The 15,768-nt window shown below is 45.8% G+C and overlaps 1 pseudogene; it reads right to left on the reverse strand.

Moving 5' to 3' along the window:
• Positions 1–13,961: 13,961 nt before the first annotated feature.
• Positions 13,962–14,167, reverse strand: LOC142260581 (U2 spliceosomal RNA; annotated as a pseudogene).
• Positions 14,168–15,768: the final 1,601 nt, after the last annotated feature.

A 15,768-nucleotide genomic window follows, 5' to 3' on the forward strand; every position in this document is an offset into this window, starting at 1 on the left:
ACACTGTTTGCAGCCCTGCTACGGAAATAGCTATAAAGGGCCGCAAACCTTTCCCTGAAGTAGCGACCCTCTCCCTGCACTGACTGTCTGGATAGCTGTGAGCAGAGCACAGCGCGCCCGCCAGTATAAAGGCTCGGTCACGCTGTGCAGGCCGGCCAATCACTGCAATTCCACAACTAACAGGGCTGTGGCATTGCAGTGGTCTGCCAGCCAATCCCTGCATGAGGGCTGGCTCTCAAAAGAGCGCCAACATGCAGGGATGAAGACCACGAGTACAGCACGAATATCGCGAGATTACTCGGTCCCCGTCGAGTAGACCGAGTACAGTGATACTCGTGCGAGTACCGAGTAGTAACAAGCATGCTCGCTCATCACTATTTATTAGTAAAATGGCTTACACTCCCCTTTTTTCCACTTTTTTCTTCACTACTTTTATAAAGAAATTTTTCCTTTCTTTATTCTTAATGCAATTTTATATAGCAACACCACCATTTTTTGCCACGAACATAATTTTTCTTGTCCGTCATCCCGTTCACCCTTACAGGGTTGTGGACAGATGCACTTGTCACTACACTTCTAAGACTCAATACAGGGTCTGGAGCTCAATGCTCCCTTTTTGGTTTTTTTTTCTTCTTTTTTTTCTTTTTTTCATTTTGTCCTTCTTCTTCTTCTTTTTCTGATTTTTGTCTCAAAAAGCTGATGAAATTTGAAACACTATACCCCAGTGATTTTATAAATGTTTCTCAATATATCACTTGAGAACTTTTATGGCCGGTATTGTAACAGTTGACCATCCCGGCAGTATTTGAAATACAGCAGTCAGTCCTCTGACGTAGCTCCATATGTGTATATATAGAGGTTCTTCCTCCTTTGATTGCATACTGTTCTTTTTTTGCCCTGATGAAGGAGACAGTGATCTCTGAAACACATTGACCGGAAAAAAGAATAAAGAGATGAAATAATTAACATCAGTTTCCTTTGGTGACAGCGCGGCACGCACCCGATTTTCCTCCTATACGTTATTGCTCTTCTACTAGGGGCTGCGGCTGTCGCCATTTGTAACGTGCATTTAGGGGTTGTGACTGGCACAACCTTAATAGGTGAGTGCAACTACTATTAATTATTTGTTACCTTACCAGGTAAGACCCTAATTTGTGCGTCTGCTCCAGAGTTATTTCCCTGATTATTAATATCTGACAGGCAGTGATTGATCCTGCATTCTCACCTTCCTCTCTGTTGCACATTCTTATTGTTCCTATATGCTCTCTATTTCCATCAGACTTTTTTTGTCCTTCGGTGGGGCTCTAACATATGTGCACCATTTATTATTTATTTTTATGGATTCCTTTCTTTTTTCATACTAGCGTTCATTATGCAGTAGTCATTCATGATATATCTTATATTTGTGAATCCATTAGGGCTCTATATGTCTGGTGCATCACATTGGGTCTTTTCAGTGCACAATAGGCACCTTTTTCTGTTATGCTCTGCTGCCACCTTATGGACATCCTATCAGTGATGCCAGAAAAAAATGGACATGTCTCCGTGCAGCAATCACGGACACGCGGGTACGCCGCACGGAGACACGTGCAGTGAAAAATCACTGATGTGTGAGCAGACCCATTCATTATAATGGATCTGCGTATCTCAGTGATTCTGTTATGTTTAAAAAAAAGCACAAACGTACCAGAATCACTGACGTGTGAAACAGGCCTTATAGTGTTTTGATTTATGTATGTATTATACAACTTCTGTGGATCTTGTATGAGTGACTTTTCTTCATTTTATTGGATTGTTTTAAAATATTGAAATAAAGTCACGCTTCCTATGCATCCTTTTGTATTCTGATTGGCTACTATAATACAGTTTTTAGGCACTGAGATCGATACCAGAGGCATGGTCTTCCGCTTACCAGAGGATAAGCTCAAAAGGCTAAGGGACATAATAGAAGGGTTTAGTGCTGTTAATAAGGTGGCATTAAGATAAATGAAATATATCTTCTCGGTCTTCTCGTTTTCTTGCTGAGTTGTGCCAATGGACAGAGTTTTTTCTAGACATTTGCTATTGGAAACTCAGGGAACCAAAGCTCCTGGATAGAGTTGAGCGCGGTTCGTGGTTCGTGGTTCTCCAGTTCTAGGCTCGAGTGATTTTGGGGCATGTTCTAGATCGAACTAGAACTCGAGCTTTTTGCAAAAGCTCGATAGTTCTAGAAACGTTCGAGAACGGTTCTAGCAGCCAAAAAACAGCTAAATCATAGCTTGGTTTCTGCTGTAATAGTGTAAGTCACTCTGTGAATCAAACTATTATCACATTTCAGTGTATAGTGTGCGTGAACAGCGCCTTCAGATCACTGCTGTTTCTATAATGGCGATCGCCATTTTTTTTTTTTTTCTTGTCTTCCTTCCCTAAGTGCGCGCGTCTTGTGGGGCGGGCCAGCATGTCAGCCAATCACAGACACACACACAGCTAAGTTGACTTTGAGCCAGAGAAGCAACGGCATGTGTGATAGGATCTGCATGTCACATGTCCCTGCATTATAAAACCGGACATTTTCTTCACGGACGCCATTATCTGCCTTCTGCGTCTTTGGTGTCAGACATCACTGTCGCAGCTCCATCCTCCTGAGTCCTATAGCCGATACAGCTGTATGCGCTGCATACACAGCGTTAGACAGCATAGGGAGAGCACTTTATAGCAGTCCTTTTAAGGGCTCAAACCGGCAGGGTCAGAGAGCCATAGGTGACAGGTCCTGCAAACAGCAACAGCATCTGTGTAGCCAAGGTCAGGGATTTCCTCCCTGCATTTCACCATTAGGAGGGAATAGAAAGGCAGGCTTCCATTCCTCTACCCAGAGCACCACAATCCTGGCACTGTACCCTCCTGTCCTCTGCACACTCCAACTCATTATAACTAAGCCATTATACTAGCAAACACTCAGTGTACCTAGTGGCATCCTATCTGTGGCTATTGGACTTTGCTATAGTCCCACTAGTGCAAAGACATTTGCAGAGCACGTCTGCCTGCATTGCACACTCCAACTTTTTTAAACTAAGCAATTTTACTAGCAAACACTCAGTGTACCTAGTGGCATCCTATACGTGGCTATTGGACTTTGCTATAGTCCCACTAGTGCCAAGACATTTGCAGAGCGCATCTGCCTGCGTTGCACACTCCAACTAATTTTAACTTAGCCATTATACTAGCAAACACTCAGTGTACCTAGTGGCATCCTATACGTGGCTATTGGACTTTGCTATAGTCCCACTAGTGCCAAGACATTTGCAGAGCGCATCTGCCTGCGTTGCACACTCCAACTAATTATAAGTAAGCCATTATACTAGCAAACACTCAGTGTACCTAGTGGCATCCTATCTGTGGCTATTGGACTTTGCTATAGTCCCACTAGTGCCAAGACATTTGCAGAGCGCAGAGCGCATCTGCCTGCGTTGCACACTCCAACTAATTATAAGTAAGCCATTATACTAGCAAACACTCAGTGTACCTAGTGGCATCCTATACGTGGCTATTGGACCTTGCTATAGTCCCACTAGTGCCAAGACATTTGCAGAGCGCATCTGCCTGCGTTGCACACTCCAACTAATTATAAGTAAGCCATTATACTAGCAAACACTCAGTGTACCTAGTGGCATTCTATACGTGGCTATTGGACCTTGCTATAGTCCCACTAGTGCCAAGACATATGCAGAGCGCATCTGCCTGCGTTGCACACTCCAACTAATTATAAGTAAGCCATTATACTAGCAAACACTCAGTGTACCTAGTGGCATCCTATCTGTGGCTATTGGACTTTGCTATAGTCCCACTAGTGCCAAGACATTTGCAGAGCGCATCTGCCTGCGTTGCACACTCCAACTAATTATAAGTAAGCCATTATACTAGCAAACACTCAGTGTACCTAGTGGCATCCTATACGTGGCTATTGGACCTTGCTATAGTCCCACTAGTGCCAAGACATTTGCAGAGCGCATCTGCCTGCGTTGCACACTCCAACTAATTATAAGTAAGCCATTATACTAGCAAACACTCAGTGTACCTAGTGGCATCCTATACGTGGCTATTGGACCTTGCTATAGTCCCACTAGTGCCAAGACATTTGCAGAGCGCATCTGCCTGCGTTGCACACTCCAACTAATTATAAGTAAGCCATTATACTAGCAAAAACTCAGTGTACCTAGTGGCATCCTATCTGTGGCTATTGGACTTTGCTATAGTCCCACTAGTGCAAAGACATTTGCAGAGCACGTCTGCCTGCATTGCACACTCCAACTTTTTTAAACTAAGCAATTTTACTAGCAAACACTCAGTGTACCTAGTGGCATCCTATATGTGGCTATTGGACTTTGCTATAGTCCCACTAGTGCCAAGACATTTGCAGAGCGCATCTGCCTGCGTTGCACACTCCAACTAATTTTAACTTAGCCATTATACTAGCAAACACTCAGTGTACCTAGTGGCATCCTATACGTGGCTATTGGACTTTGCTATAGTCCCACTAGTGCCAAGACATTTGCAGAGCGCATCTGCCTGCGTTGCACACTCCAACTAATTATAAGTAAGCCATTATACTAGCAAACACTCAGTGTACCTAGTGGCATCCTATACGTGGCTATTGGACCTTGCTATAGTCCCACTAGTGCCAAGACATTTGCAGAGCGCATCTGCCTGCGTTGCACACTCCAACTAATTATAAGTAAGCCATTATACTAGCAAACACTCAGTGTACCTAGTGGCATCCTATACGTGGCTATTGGACTTTGCTATAGTCCCACTAGTGCCAAGACATTTGCAAAGCGCATCTGCCTGCGTTGCACACTCCAACTAATTATAAGTAAGCCATTATACTAGCAAACACTCAGTGTACCTAGTGGCATCCTATACGTGGCTATTGGACCTTGCTATAGTCCCACTAGTGCCAAGACATTTGCAGAGCGCATCTGCCTGCGTTGCACACTCCAACTAATTATAAGTAAACCATTATACTAGCAAACACTCAGTGTACCTAGTGGCATCCTATCTGTGGCTATTGGACTTTGCTATAGTCCCACTAGTGCCAAGACATTTGCAGAGCGCATCTGCCTGCGTTGCACACTCCAACTAATTATAAGTAAGCCATTATACTAGCAAACACTCAGTGTACCTAGTGGCATCCTATACGTGGCTATTGGACTTTGCTATAGTCCCACTAGTGCCAAGACATTTGCAGAGCGCATCTGCCTGCGTTGCACACTCCAACTAATTATAAGTAAGCCATTATACTAGCAAACACTCAGTGTACCTAGTGGCATCCTATACGTGGCTATTGGACTTTGCTATAGTCCCACTAGTGCCAAGACATTTGCAGAGCGCATCTGCCTGCGTTGCACACTCCAACTAATTTTAACTTAGCCATTATACTAGCAAACACTCAGTGTACCTAGTGGCATCCTATACGTGGCTATTGGACTTTGCTATAGTCCCACTAGTGCCAAGACATTTGCAGAGCGCATCTGCCTGCGTTGCACACTCCAACTCATTATAACTAAGTTGCATTGTCAGGGATATTTATTCTTTATTATTCTGCTGTTAATAAAGCTAGACCACCACTGCAATCTTCACCACCTCTCAATTTTTACTACCACATTTTCAGTCCACAATCTTGTCGCAATCAACATGAGTGGCAAAATGACAGATGCTGGTGGAAAGGGGAAGAGGCGTGGTGGAAAAGGCAAAAAAGGTTTTGTCTGTGGGGAAAGTGCAGCAGCACTGAATACACGTTCAGAGACAACGCTGGCAGCTGGACACGACAAAATCTCCAAGGCGTAACTGGAGAGCTCTGGCCATTTTTCTAGGTTTGAAGCCCAAAAGGAGCAAGGCTCCAGTTGCACAGTCATGGCATCGATGTTCATTTGGAGATACTCCTGTATCATCCTCTCCAGCCGTTGAGTATGTGTCAGACTTGTTGTCTCTGGTGGCCTTGCAAAAGAGGGTCTAAAAAAATTATGAAAAGATTCCATAAAATTGCTGTTACCGGCACCAGATACGGTCCTACTGGTACGGGTAGACTGTTGAAGATGACGAGACCGTCCCATGTTTGTCAAGTTACAACTGGGAGATTCCCTCCCTGCACCTGCACGGTTGTTTGGTGGAAAAGCCGAGCTAAGATCGAGTAACAGCTTCTGCTGATACTCCTGCATACGTGCGTCCCTTTCTATGGCTGGAATTATGTCACAAAATTTGGACTTGTACCGGGGATCTAATAGTGTGGCAATCCAGTAGTCATCATCACTTCTAATTTTGACAATACGACTGTCATGTTGGAGGTAGTGCAACAAAAAGGCACTCATGTGTCTTGCGCAGCCATGCGGACCAAGTCCACGCTGTGTTTGTGGCATAGAGGTGCTACCCGTTCTTTCTTCCTCTGACATCTCCCCCCAACCTCTTTCAACTGAAATTTGACCAAGGTCTCCCTCATCCGCTGAGTCTTCCATGTCCATGGACAGTTCGTCCTCCATTTCTTCATGTTCTCCTGCACCTTGCTCAACATTTCGCCTGCTACTATGCGCCCTTGTCGATCCCTGTTCCCCATGGTCCCATGCCTGCTGCGTTGGTGATGATGAACGTCTGGACCTTGGTGATGTTGTTGTCCCTTGCGCATATGAATCCTCCTGTAGTTCCTCCCCTTCATGTTGTCCCACCCCCTGACTCCGAATAGTGTTTAGCGTGTGCTCCAGCATGTAAATGACTGGAATCGTCATGCTGATAATGGCATTGTCAGAGCTAAACATATTCGTCGCCATGTCGAAACTGTGCAGAAGGGTGCATAGGTCCTTGATCTGAGACCACTCCATCAGGGTGATCTGCCCCACCTCTGCATCTCGTTGGCCCAGGCTATACGTCATGACGTATTGCACCAGGGCTCTGCGGTGCTGCCACAGTCGCTGTAACATGTGGAGAGTTGAATTCCAGCGTGTCGCCACATCGCATTTCAGGCGATGAACCGGCAGGCCGAAAGACTTCTGGAGCGATGCAAGTCGCTCTGCTGCGGCGCTTGAACGGCGGAAGTGAGCTGACAGTTTTCGTGCCCTGTTCAGAAGGCCATCTAGGCCGGGATAGTGTGTTAAAAATTGCTGGACGACAAGGTTCAACACGTGAGCCATACAAGGTACGTGTGTCACAATGCCCAGGCGAAGTGCCGCACCCAGGTTTGCAGCATTGTCGCACACGGCCTTACCAGGCTGCAGGTTGAGTGGAGACAACCATTTATTAAACTCGGACCGCAGAGCTGACCACAACTCCTCAGCTGTGTGACTCTTATTCCCAAGACATGTCAAGCTAAAGACCGCCTGATGCCGTTGCGCTCTGCTGCCAGCATAGTAATGAGGCGTGCGTGATTCCTTCTGCGCAGTGAGAACGCTGGTGGCCTGACCAGGCAGGCTTGGGGCGGAGGTGGAGGACCCAGATGAGGTGGAGGATGCAGAAGCTGTGGCGGAACTTGGACAGACAGAGGATTGACACACAAGTCGTGGGGACGGCAAGACTTGTGCAGCAGACCCTTCACCATCTATCACCATAGTTACCCAGTGCCCAGTCAGCGACATGTAACGTCCCTGTCCATGCTTACTGGTCCAAGTATCGGTGGTGAAATGCACCCGTTCACACACAGAGTTTCTCAAGGAAGCGGTGATGTTGTGTGCGACATGCTGGTGTAGCACGGGCACACCTTTCTTAGAGAAGTAGTGGCGACTAGGCATCTGGTACTGGGGCACAGCGACAGACATAAGGTCTCTAAAATCCTGTGTGTCCACTAGGCGGAAAGGCAGCATTTCGGTAGCCAACAGCTTACAGAGGGATAGAGTCAACCTCTTAGCTTTGTCATGGGTCGGAGGAAGTGGCCTTTTATTTGACCACATCTGATGGACAGAGATCTGGCTGCTGTGTGTAGACGGTGTTGAGTAGGGTGTCCCTGGAAAAATGCAGGTTTGTGAGGAAAGTGCAGGCGGAGACATGATGTTGCCTTCATCCAACGTTGGTGCTATCGATGTCTGAGAGAGCTGTACACACTCACTTGTTTCCCCTTCCAAACCAACTGACGACCTTACAAGCAAACTGCCTGTTGCGGTTACAGTGGTGGAAGTTTGGCGTGGAAAAACAGGTGTGACAGCTGTCCCCACAGTCCTAGAAGATGAAGAGCGCGCGGATGCACTGGAAGGGGCGGGCGGTGGATGGTTCGCTCTTGCAGCATTGCAGCACAGTGAGCTTCCCACCGGGACCTATGATATTTATTCATGTGACGATTCATGGAAGAAGTTGTCAAACTGCTGAGGTTTTGACCTCTACTAAGAGAATCATGACAAATTTTACATATCACATGATTTGGGCGATCTTTTTCTATGTCAAAAAAGGACCAGGCTAGGCAAGGCTTAGAGGCCATGCGACCTGTTGATCCACCCCGAATAATGCTCATAGGCAGAGTGGTGGCTGAGGATGCAGTTGTAGACGTGCTACCAGTGCTCCGACTCTGTCCAGGAAGGCGCAAGGTAACTTCGTCGTCGGTTGCATCCTCCTCCACCGCCTCTGTTGACCTCCTCGAGTGCCTGACTGGGGGTTGACAGGAGGTGGGATCTAGAACTTCATCATCAATTGTTGTGTTTGCACTCCCCTCCCCCTCAGACCGAGCCTCTTCTTGCCCTGACCGAATATTTAAGTTGTCATCCCAATCGGGTATCTGCGTCTCATCTTCATCAGTATGTTCCTCATTGTCTATAACCACAGGTGTTACAGTTTGTGACAAAGGGTCAACATTATGCTCAGAATCTTGGTCCTCACGGCCTGAATCAGAGTCACAAAGGTTCTGGGCATCACTGCAGACCATTTCCTGTTCTGTACTCACTGTAGCTTGGGAGCAGACCTCTGATTCCCAGGCTATAGTGTGACTGAACAGCTCTGCAGACTCAGCCATCTCAGTTCCACCATACTGTGCAGGGCTGATGGAGACTTCAGAGCTGGGAGAAATCAAGTGTGATTGGGATGACAACTCAGAGGACTGGTGTTTTTTGGATGCGGTACTTGAAGTGGCTGAGAGGGCACTTGTTGGACCACTTGAGATCCATTCAAGCATTTTCCTTTTTTGCCCATCATCTACCTTTCTTCCTGTTGTTCGTGTCCGTAAAAAAGGGAGCACATCGGATTGTCCACGGTAAGTAGTAGACATCTTACTTTTGCTGGTAGATGGTCTATCTTCAGCAGATGATAATGGAGCTTTGCCACTTTCCCCACAGACAAAACCTTTTTTGCCTTTTCCACCACGCCTCTTCCCCTTTCCACCAGCATCTGTCATTTTGCCACTCATGTTGATTGCGACAAGATTGTGGACTGAAAATGTGGTAGTAAAAATTGAGAGGTGGTGAAGATTGCAGTGGTGGTCTAGCTTTATTAACAGCAGAATAATAAAGAATAAATATCCCTCACAATGCAACTTAGTTATAATGAGTTGGAGTGTGCAACGCAGGCAGATGCGCTCTGCAAATGTCTTGGCACTAGTGGGACTATAGCAAAGTCCAATAGCCACGTATAGGATGCCACTAGGTACACTGAGTGTTTGCTAGTATAATGGCTAAGTTAAAATTAGTTGGAGTGTGCAACGCAGGCAGATGCGCTCTGCAAATGTCTTGGCACTAGTGGGACTATAGCAAAGTCCAATAGCCACGTATAGGATGCCACTAGGTACACTGAGTGTATGCTAGTATAATGGCTTACTTATAATTAGTTGGAGTGTGCAACGCAGGCAGATGCGCTCTGCAAATGTCTTGGCACTAGTGGGACTATAGCAAAGTCCAATAGCCACGTATAGGATGCCACTAGGTACACTGAGTGTTTGCTAGTATAATGGCTAAGTTAAAATTAGTTGGAGTGTGCAACGCAGGCAGATGCGCTCTGCAAATGTCTTGGCACTAGTGGGACTATAGCAAAGTCCAATAGCCACGTATAGGATGCCACTAGGTACACTGAGTGTTTGCTAGTATAATGGCTTACTTATAATTAGTTGGAGTGTGCAACGCAGGCAGATGCGCTCTGCAAATGTCTTGGCACTAGTGGGACTATAGCAAAGTCCAATAGCCACGTATAGGATGCCACTAGGTACACTGAGTGTTTGCTAGTATAATGGCTTACTTATAATTAGTTGGAGTGTGCAACGCAGGCAGATGCGCTCTGCAAATGTCTTGGCACTAGTGGGACTATAGCAAAGTCCAATAGCCACAGATAGGATGCCACTAGGTACACTGAGTGTTTGCTAGTATAATGGCTTACTTATAATTAGTTGGAGTGTGCAACGCAGGCAGATGCGCTCTGCAAATGTCTTGGCACTAGTGGGACTATAGCAAGGTCCAATAGCCACGTATAGGATGCCACTAGGTACACTGAGTGTTTGCTAGTATAATGGCTTACTTATAATTAGTTGGAGTGTGCAACGCAGGCAGATGCGCTCTGCAAATGTCTTGGCACTAGTGGGACTATAGCAAAGTCCAATAGCCACGTATAGGATGACACTAGGTACACTGAGTGTTTGCTAGTATAATGGCTTACTTATAATTAGTTGGAGTGTGCAACGCAGGCAGATGCGCTCTGCAAATGTCTTGGCACTAGTGGGACTATAGCAAGGTCCAATAGCCACGTATAGGATGCCACTAGGTACACTGAGTGTTTGCTAGTATAATGGCTAAGTTAAAATTAGTTGGAGTGTGCAACGCAGGCAGATGCGCTCTGCAAATGTCTTGGCACTAGTGGGACTATAGCAAAGTCCAATAGCCACGTATAGGATGCCACTAGGTACACTGAGTGTTTGCTAGTAAAATTGCTTAGTTTAAAAAAGTTGGAGTGTGCAATGCAGGCAGACGTGCTCTGCAAATGTCTTTGCACTAGTGGGACTATAGCAAAGTCCAATAGCCACAGATAGGATGCCACTAGGTACACTGAGTTTTTGCTAGTATAATGGCTTACTTATAATTAGTTGGAGTGTGCAACGCAGGCAGATGCGCTCTGCAAATGTCTTGGCACTAGTGGGACTATAGCAAGGTCCAATAGCCACGTATAGGATGCCACTAGGTACACTGAGTGTTTGCTAGTATAATGGCTTACTTATAATTAGTTGGAGTGTGCAACGCAGGCAGATGCGCTCTGCAAATGTCTTGGCACTAGTGGGACTATAGCAAGGTCCAATAGCCACGTATAGGATGCCACTAGGTACACTGAGTGTTTGCTAGTATAATGGCTTACTTATAATTAGTTGGAGTGTGCAACGCAGGCAGATGCGCTCTGCAAATGTCTTGGCACTAGTGGGACTATAGCAAGGTCCAATAGCCACGTATAGGATGCCACTAGGTACACTGAGTGTTTGCTAGTATAATGGCTTACTTATAATTAGTTGGAGTGTGCAACGCAGGCAGATGCGCTCTGCAAATGTCTTGGCACTAGTGGGACTATAGCAAAGTCCAATAGCCACAGATAGGATGCCACTAGGTACACTGAGTGTTTGCTAGTATAATGGCTTACTTATAATTAGTTGGAGTGTGCAACGCAGGCAGATGCGCTCTGCAAATGTCTTGGCACTAGTGGGACTATAGCAAGGTCCAATAGCCACGTATAGGATGCCACTAGGTACACTGAGTGTTTGCTAGTATAATGGCTTACTTATAATTAGTTGGAGTGTGCAACGCAGGCAGATGCGCTCTGCAAATGTCTTGGCACTAGTGGGACTATAGCAAGGTCCAATAGCCACGTATAGGATGCCACTAGGTACACTGAGTGTTTGCTAGTATATATGGCAAAATTATAGATGGAAAGGGAGAAGGGGAGGGGGGGAGAGAGGAGGCTGTAATTGACTACAAGGGTATGAGTTATGAGTGATCATAGGGATAGTGTTACATAAGTGGAAATACCTATGGAGGACCGGATGTGTAAGCGCATACCTTATACAAACCTATAGAGTGCTGATGGGTGAGAGTGTGATGTTAGATATAAGACATCCTATAGTGAATAGTGAGCCGTAATCAAGTGCAACAGGGATATTTCACGTGACTATGGGAACATGGAAGGTAAAGAAAGGGGAGAAAAAACTGTTAGACAAGGTAATCAGACATAATGTAACCAGTTGATTAGACATGACAAACATGACAAATAAAAAACAAGGAAGAATGGAACTCCATACATAGTGGAACCATATATAGTGTGAACACGAAAAAGAACCGGGCGTTAGAAAAAATGTGCACGGCCCAATGAATCAAGTCGGTTCTTCATATTCATGGTTTAAGCCCTTGGGTTCCAACGTGCCCAGAGTATATATCCAGAAAGATTCCCTTTCTTTGAGCTTCCTAATTCTATTGCCTCCTGTGCGTATGGCTGGGACATGTTCGATGACTTGGAATCTTAATTGGGCCACTGTGTGATTATGCGTCACAAAATGGTGTGGGACTGGTAATAGAATCTGCTTACAATGTATTGTTGACTTGTGCTTAGCACAAAAAAAGGGAATCTTTCTGGATATGTACTCTGGACACATTAAAACCCAAGGGCTTAAACCGTGAATATGAAGTACAGACTTGATTCATTGGGCCGTGCACCATGTCACCATGTGTGCAATTGCATTGTCCAATGGCTCACAATGGTTATGCGTTTTCATTGGATGGATAATCGAAGCCATGTTTTTTTCCTTTCTCTTGGGTTTGTTGTGTGAGTAGCCTATAGGATTAAGTTAGTTACCGCAGGCAGTGGATTTAGCTTCCTGTCTTTGGTCCAGTGGTAGATTGATTGTTTGGTCTATGAGCTGTTATGGGTTTTAATCCAGGTGAATGCCCATGGGCTGCCTATAACTGTGTGAAATATGTAGTTTTACTGGGCTGGGATGAGAGAATCCATCGAAGCATGGTGTAGGGATTGTGGTTCCTGTGTGCTAAGAAGAAAGGCTAGCACCAGCCAGAAAGCCCCATTACAGCCAATAATCAACCGCTAGCCGCTGGAACTCGTTGCTCTAGATCATGTCAAACTCTCACCAAGCAGGAATAGATACATTAGCCCACCATCCCACCCAAAGAGCAACTTCTGCTGCGCACCTGGCTTTCTAGGCAGCAGCGCTATTGTGATGTCAGCGGGGGACATTGTGACAAGCCAGTGTTCCGTCACTTCATGTTGTGCACTGTTCAAATGGAAAATACATCAACAGGCAGACTACAGAAAAGCTTACTGACAAAGGATAGAGAGGGGCTTTCTCAGAGGGCTTTTTACAGTTTGTCTATTCCCAATTAGCCGTTTAAGTATGCTTAATGAAAGTACTAATTCTTTCATAGGCCGCCCATTCTTAGTATTTGACGTTCCTTATATTGCGGTATCAGGCTTCGCAGCAGGTTGCAAAACATTCATCACCCATGACTGTCCCCAATTGGGCTCAGAAGCTAAATGTCTATCATGACCTCTCTTTTTGAAAGTCCAAGAGCAAGCAAACTCTTCCTCCAGGAGAGGGAGCCAACAGATCACTAAAGACATCATCATTGCTCAAAGAAAACACCGAAAAACAATGGAAGCTTTAATTGGAGTGGAATCTGATAGACAGCACCTGATGCCAAGTCTGCATCTTCTAACACCTGCAGTCACTGCAGCAGCTGAATCCAATGTGTCCAAAAGGGATCTATTCTATTCAATTGCAAATGATCTAGATAAGACTGAGAATAAGATACTGCACGGGACATAGCAGAGTTGGTCAAGTTGAGTGGAGATGAGTTTGCTATTTGGCACAGCTTTTGCATCAATAAAGCAAGTAAAAGGTGTGAAAGATAAAAAAAAAGGGTGAAAGTGTGAAAAGTGAATTGGCCAAATTGAGGTGCATATAAAGTTTTTGCTTTCTTTCAATTCACTAATGGGGCTCATTTGAATCAGGTGAATTGAGTTCTGCTTTTGGAAACTCGGTTAAGAAGGGGTGCACCGGTCCTGGAGGTACTGCAATACCAGGTCAATGCGTGGAGTGGACAGAGCAAGATTTTTTCCATCTCCTTGTTCTAAAAATCCATTTAATATATGGTCCCTAGAGAGGGGACGTATCAGATATTAAACTGATAAGAACAGATTTAATTTTTTTTTTTTCTGTTTATCAGTAGGACTTCAAAATAACAAAGGTGATCGCCTCCCGTTGCCTGGGAACCGTCCAGGCACAAGAGGGCTATGTGTCACCAGAAGGCACACACACTCCCTCAAGGCCGGCAGACGTGCAATCCCAGGCACCTTCCAGTACCGACCAAGGTAGCGTCCTCCGAAACTACACTTGATCTTAGCCAAAAGGCCGAGAAGCTATAACCCGAATTGGTTACGGCCTTGAGTGGCACCCTGGCCTATACCGGACACATCTTAGGGAGAGGGAGACAAACCCACGCCTACAGAAGACATTTTGTGACCCAAGTCAAACCCTTGAAAAGGCTGTTTTGCAGAGCAAAAACAAGGAGAATGGTGCTTTTTGCAGCCGCCGCCCACTGCAATGAATCTGAATAACTCCTCCTTTTGGGCACAAGCACCTCCCCTCCCCCTTGCAGTCTTTCCAATTCATGATACAAAAAGACGGACGGACAGGACAGGACAGGACCATCTGCCTGACTTTCCGTCACTGCCACCCTTTGCCATCCTTGCCCGTAGAAAGCCCTTTCATCATCCCCAAACCCTAATCTTTTCCCTTCCCTTCCCAGCTGCGTCTCACTCCCTTTCATTAGGAAGTGAGCGCAGCCTTTTCTCCGTTCTGCACATGCGCGACGTTAAACACAAATGCGCAGGTGTGCGTTCCATTAGCCTCACTGCATTCCACTCCCATACAGGAAGTGGACACAGCTATTACTACGGTCGCACATAAAAGAACCCACGGCCACCACTGCACATAGCTGACTCCACCACAGGACACCCACTTCTACACCAACGCAGGTAAGACAGGATCGGCACCTCTATGCTCCCGTTACAATCAGGCTCAGTCACCATGTGATAACGCTCTCAACTCTTTAGTTGCAGGCTCCCCTTGCTTCACCTCCACTGGCTGTGCTGCCATTTCCTCTCCCACCTGGAAGGTATACTTTATTCCACTATTTTCCTGTTTCTCTCTTCCCCCTTTTCCCATAACCTACTTTTATCTGCATTTATGGGGTATCTATATGCTATTTACATCATAGTTTTATTCATTAATATGGAAGGGAAGAGTGCCCATGAGAGTGTTGAACTGCGGAGAGCAAAAGATTAAGCTGCTCCGATTTGCCACCATTGATAAGCTGTTCTCAGTAGATACACATGCTATCCAAACAGCAGTATCCACCATTGCTTCAGCCCACCCATTCAGTGACAGCTCACCAAGTCAGCCAGAGGAGTGGTGTAAGGAATTACACGTAGGCACTGACTCCACACCTTCACATCACAAGAAGGGGGTCTACAGGCTAGTGCAAGAATACGAGCAAGTCTTCAGCAAACATCCGCTAGACTTTTGAAAAATAAAAGGGGTCAAACACTACATCCCCACAAGTGCACACCCACCCATCAAAGAGAGATATAAGCCAAATCTACCTGCACATTACCAGTGTACCAAGGACATGTTGAGCAACATGAAGGAGGCTGGGGTTATCCGTGACAGTTGTAGCCTCTGGGCAGCTCCGTTGGTCCTGTTAAAGAAGAAGGACAGCACCACTCCCCTGTATTGAGGAATAGCTAGCTGCATTGACAACTGCAAATTATTTTTCTACCCTTGATCTCACT

This window comes from Anomaloglossus baeobatrachus, unplaced genomic scaffold, assembly GCF_048569485.1.
Source record: "Anomaloglossus baeobatrachus isolate aAnoBae1 unplaced genomic scaffold, aAnoBae1.hap1 Scaffold_135, whole genome shotgun sequence".
NCBI classification, from domain to species: domain Eukaryota; kingdom Metazoa; phylum Chordata; class Amphibia; order Anura; family Aromobatidae; genus Anomaloglossus; species Anomaloglossus baeobatrachus.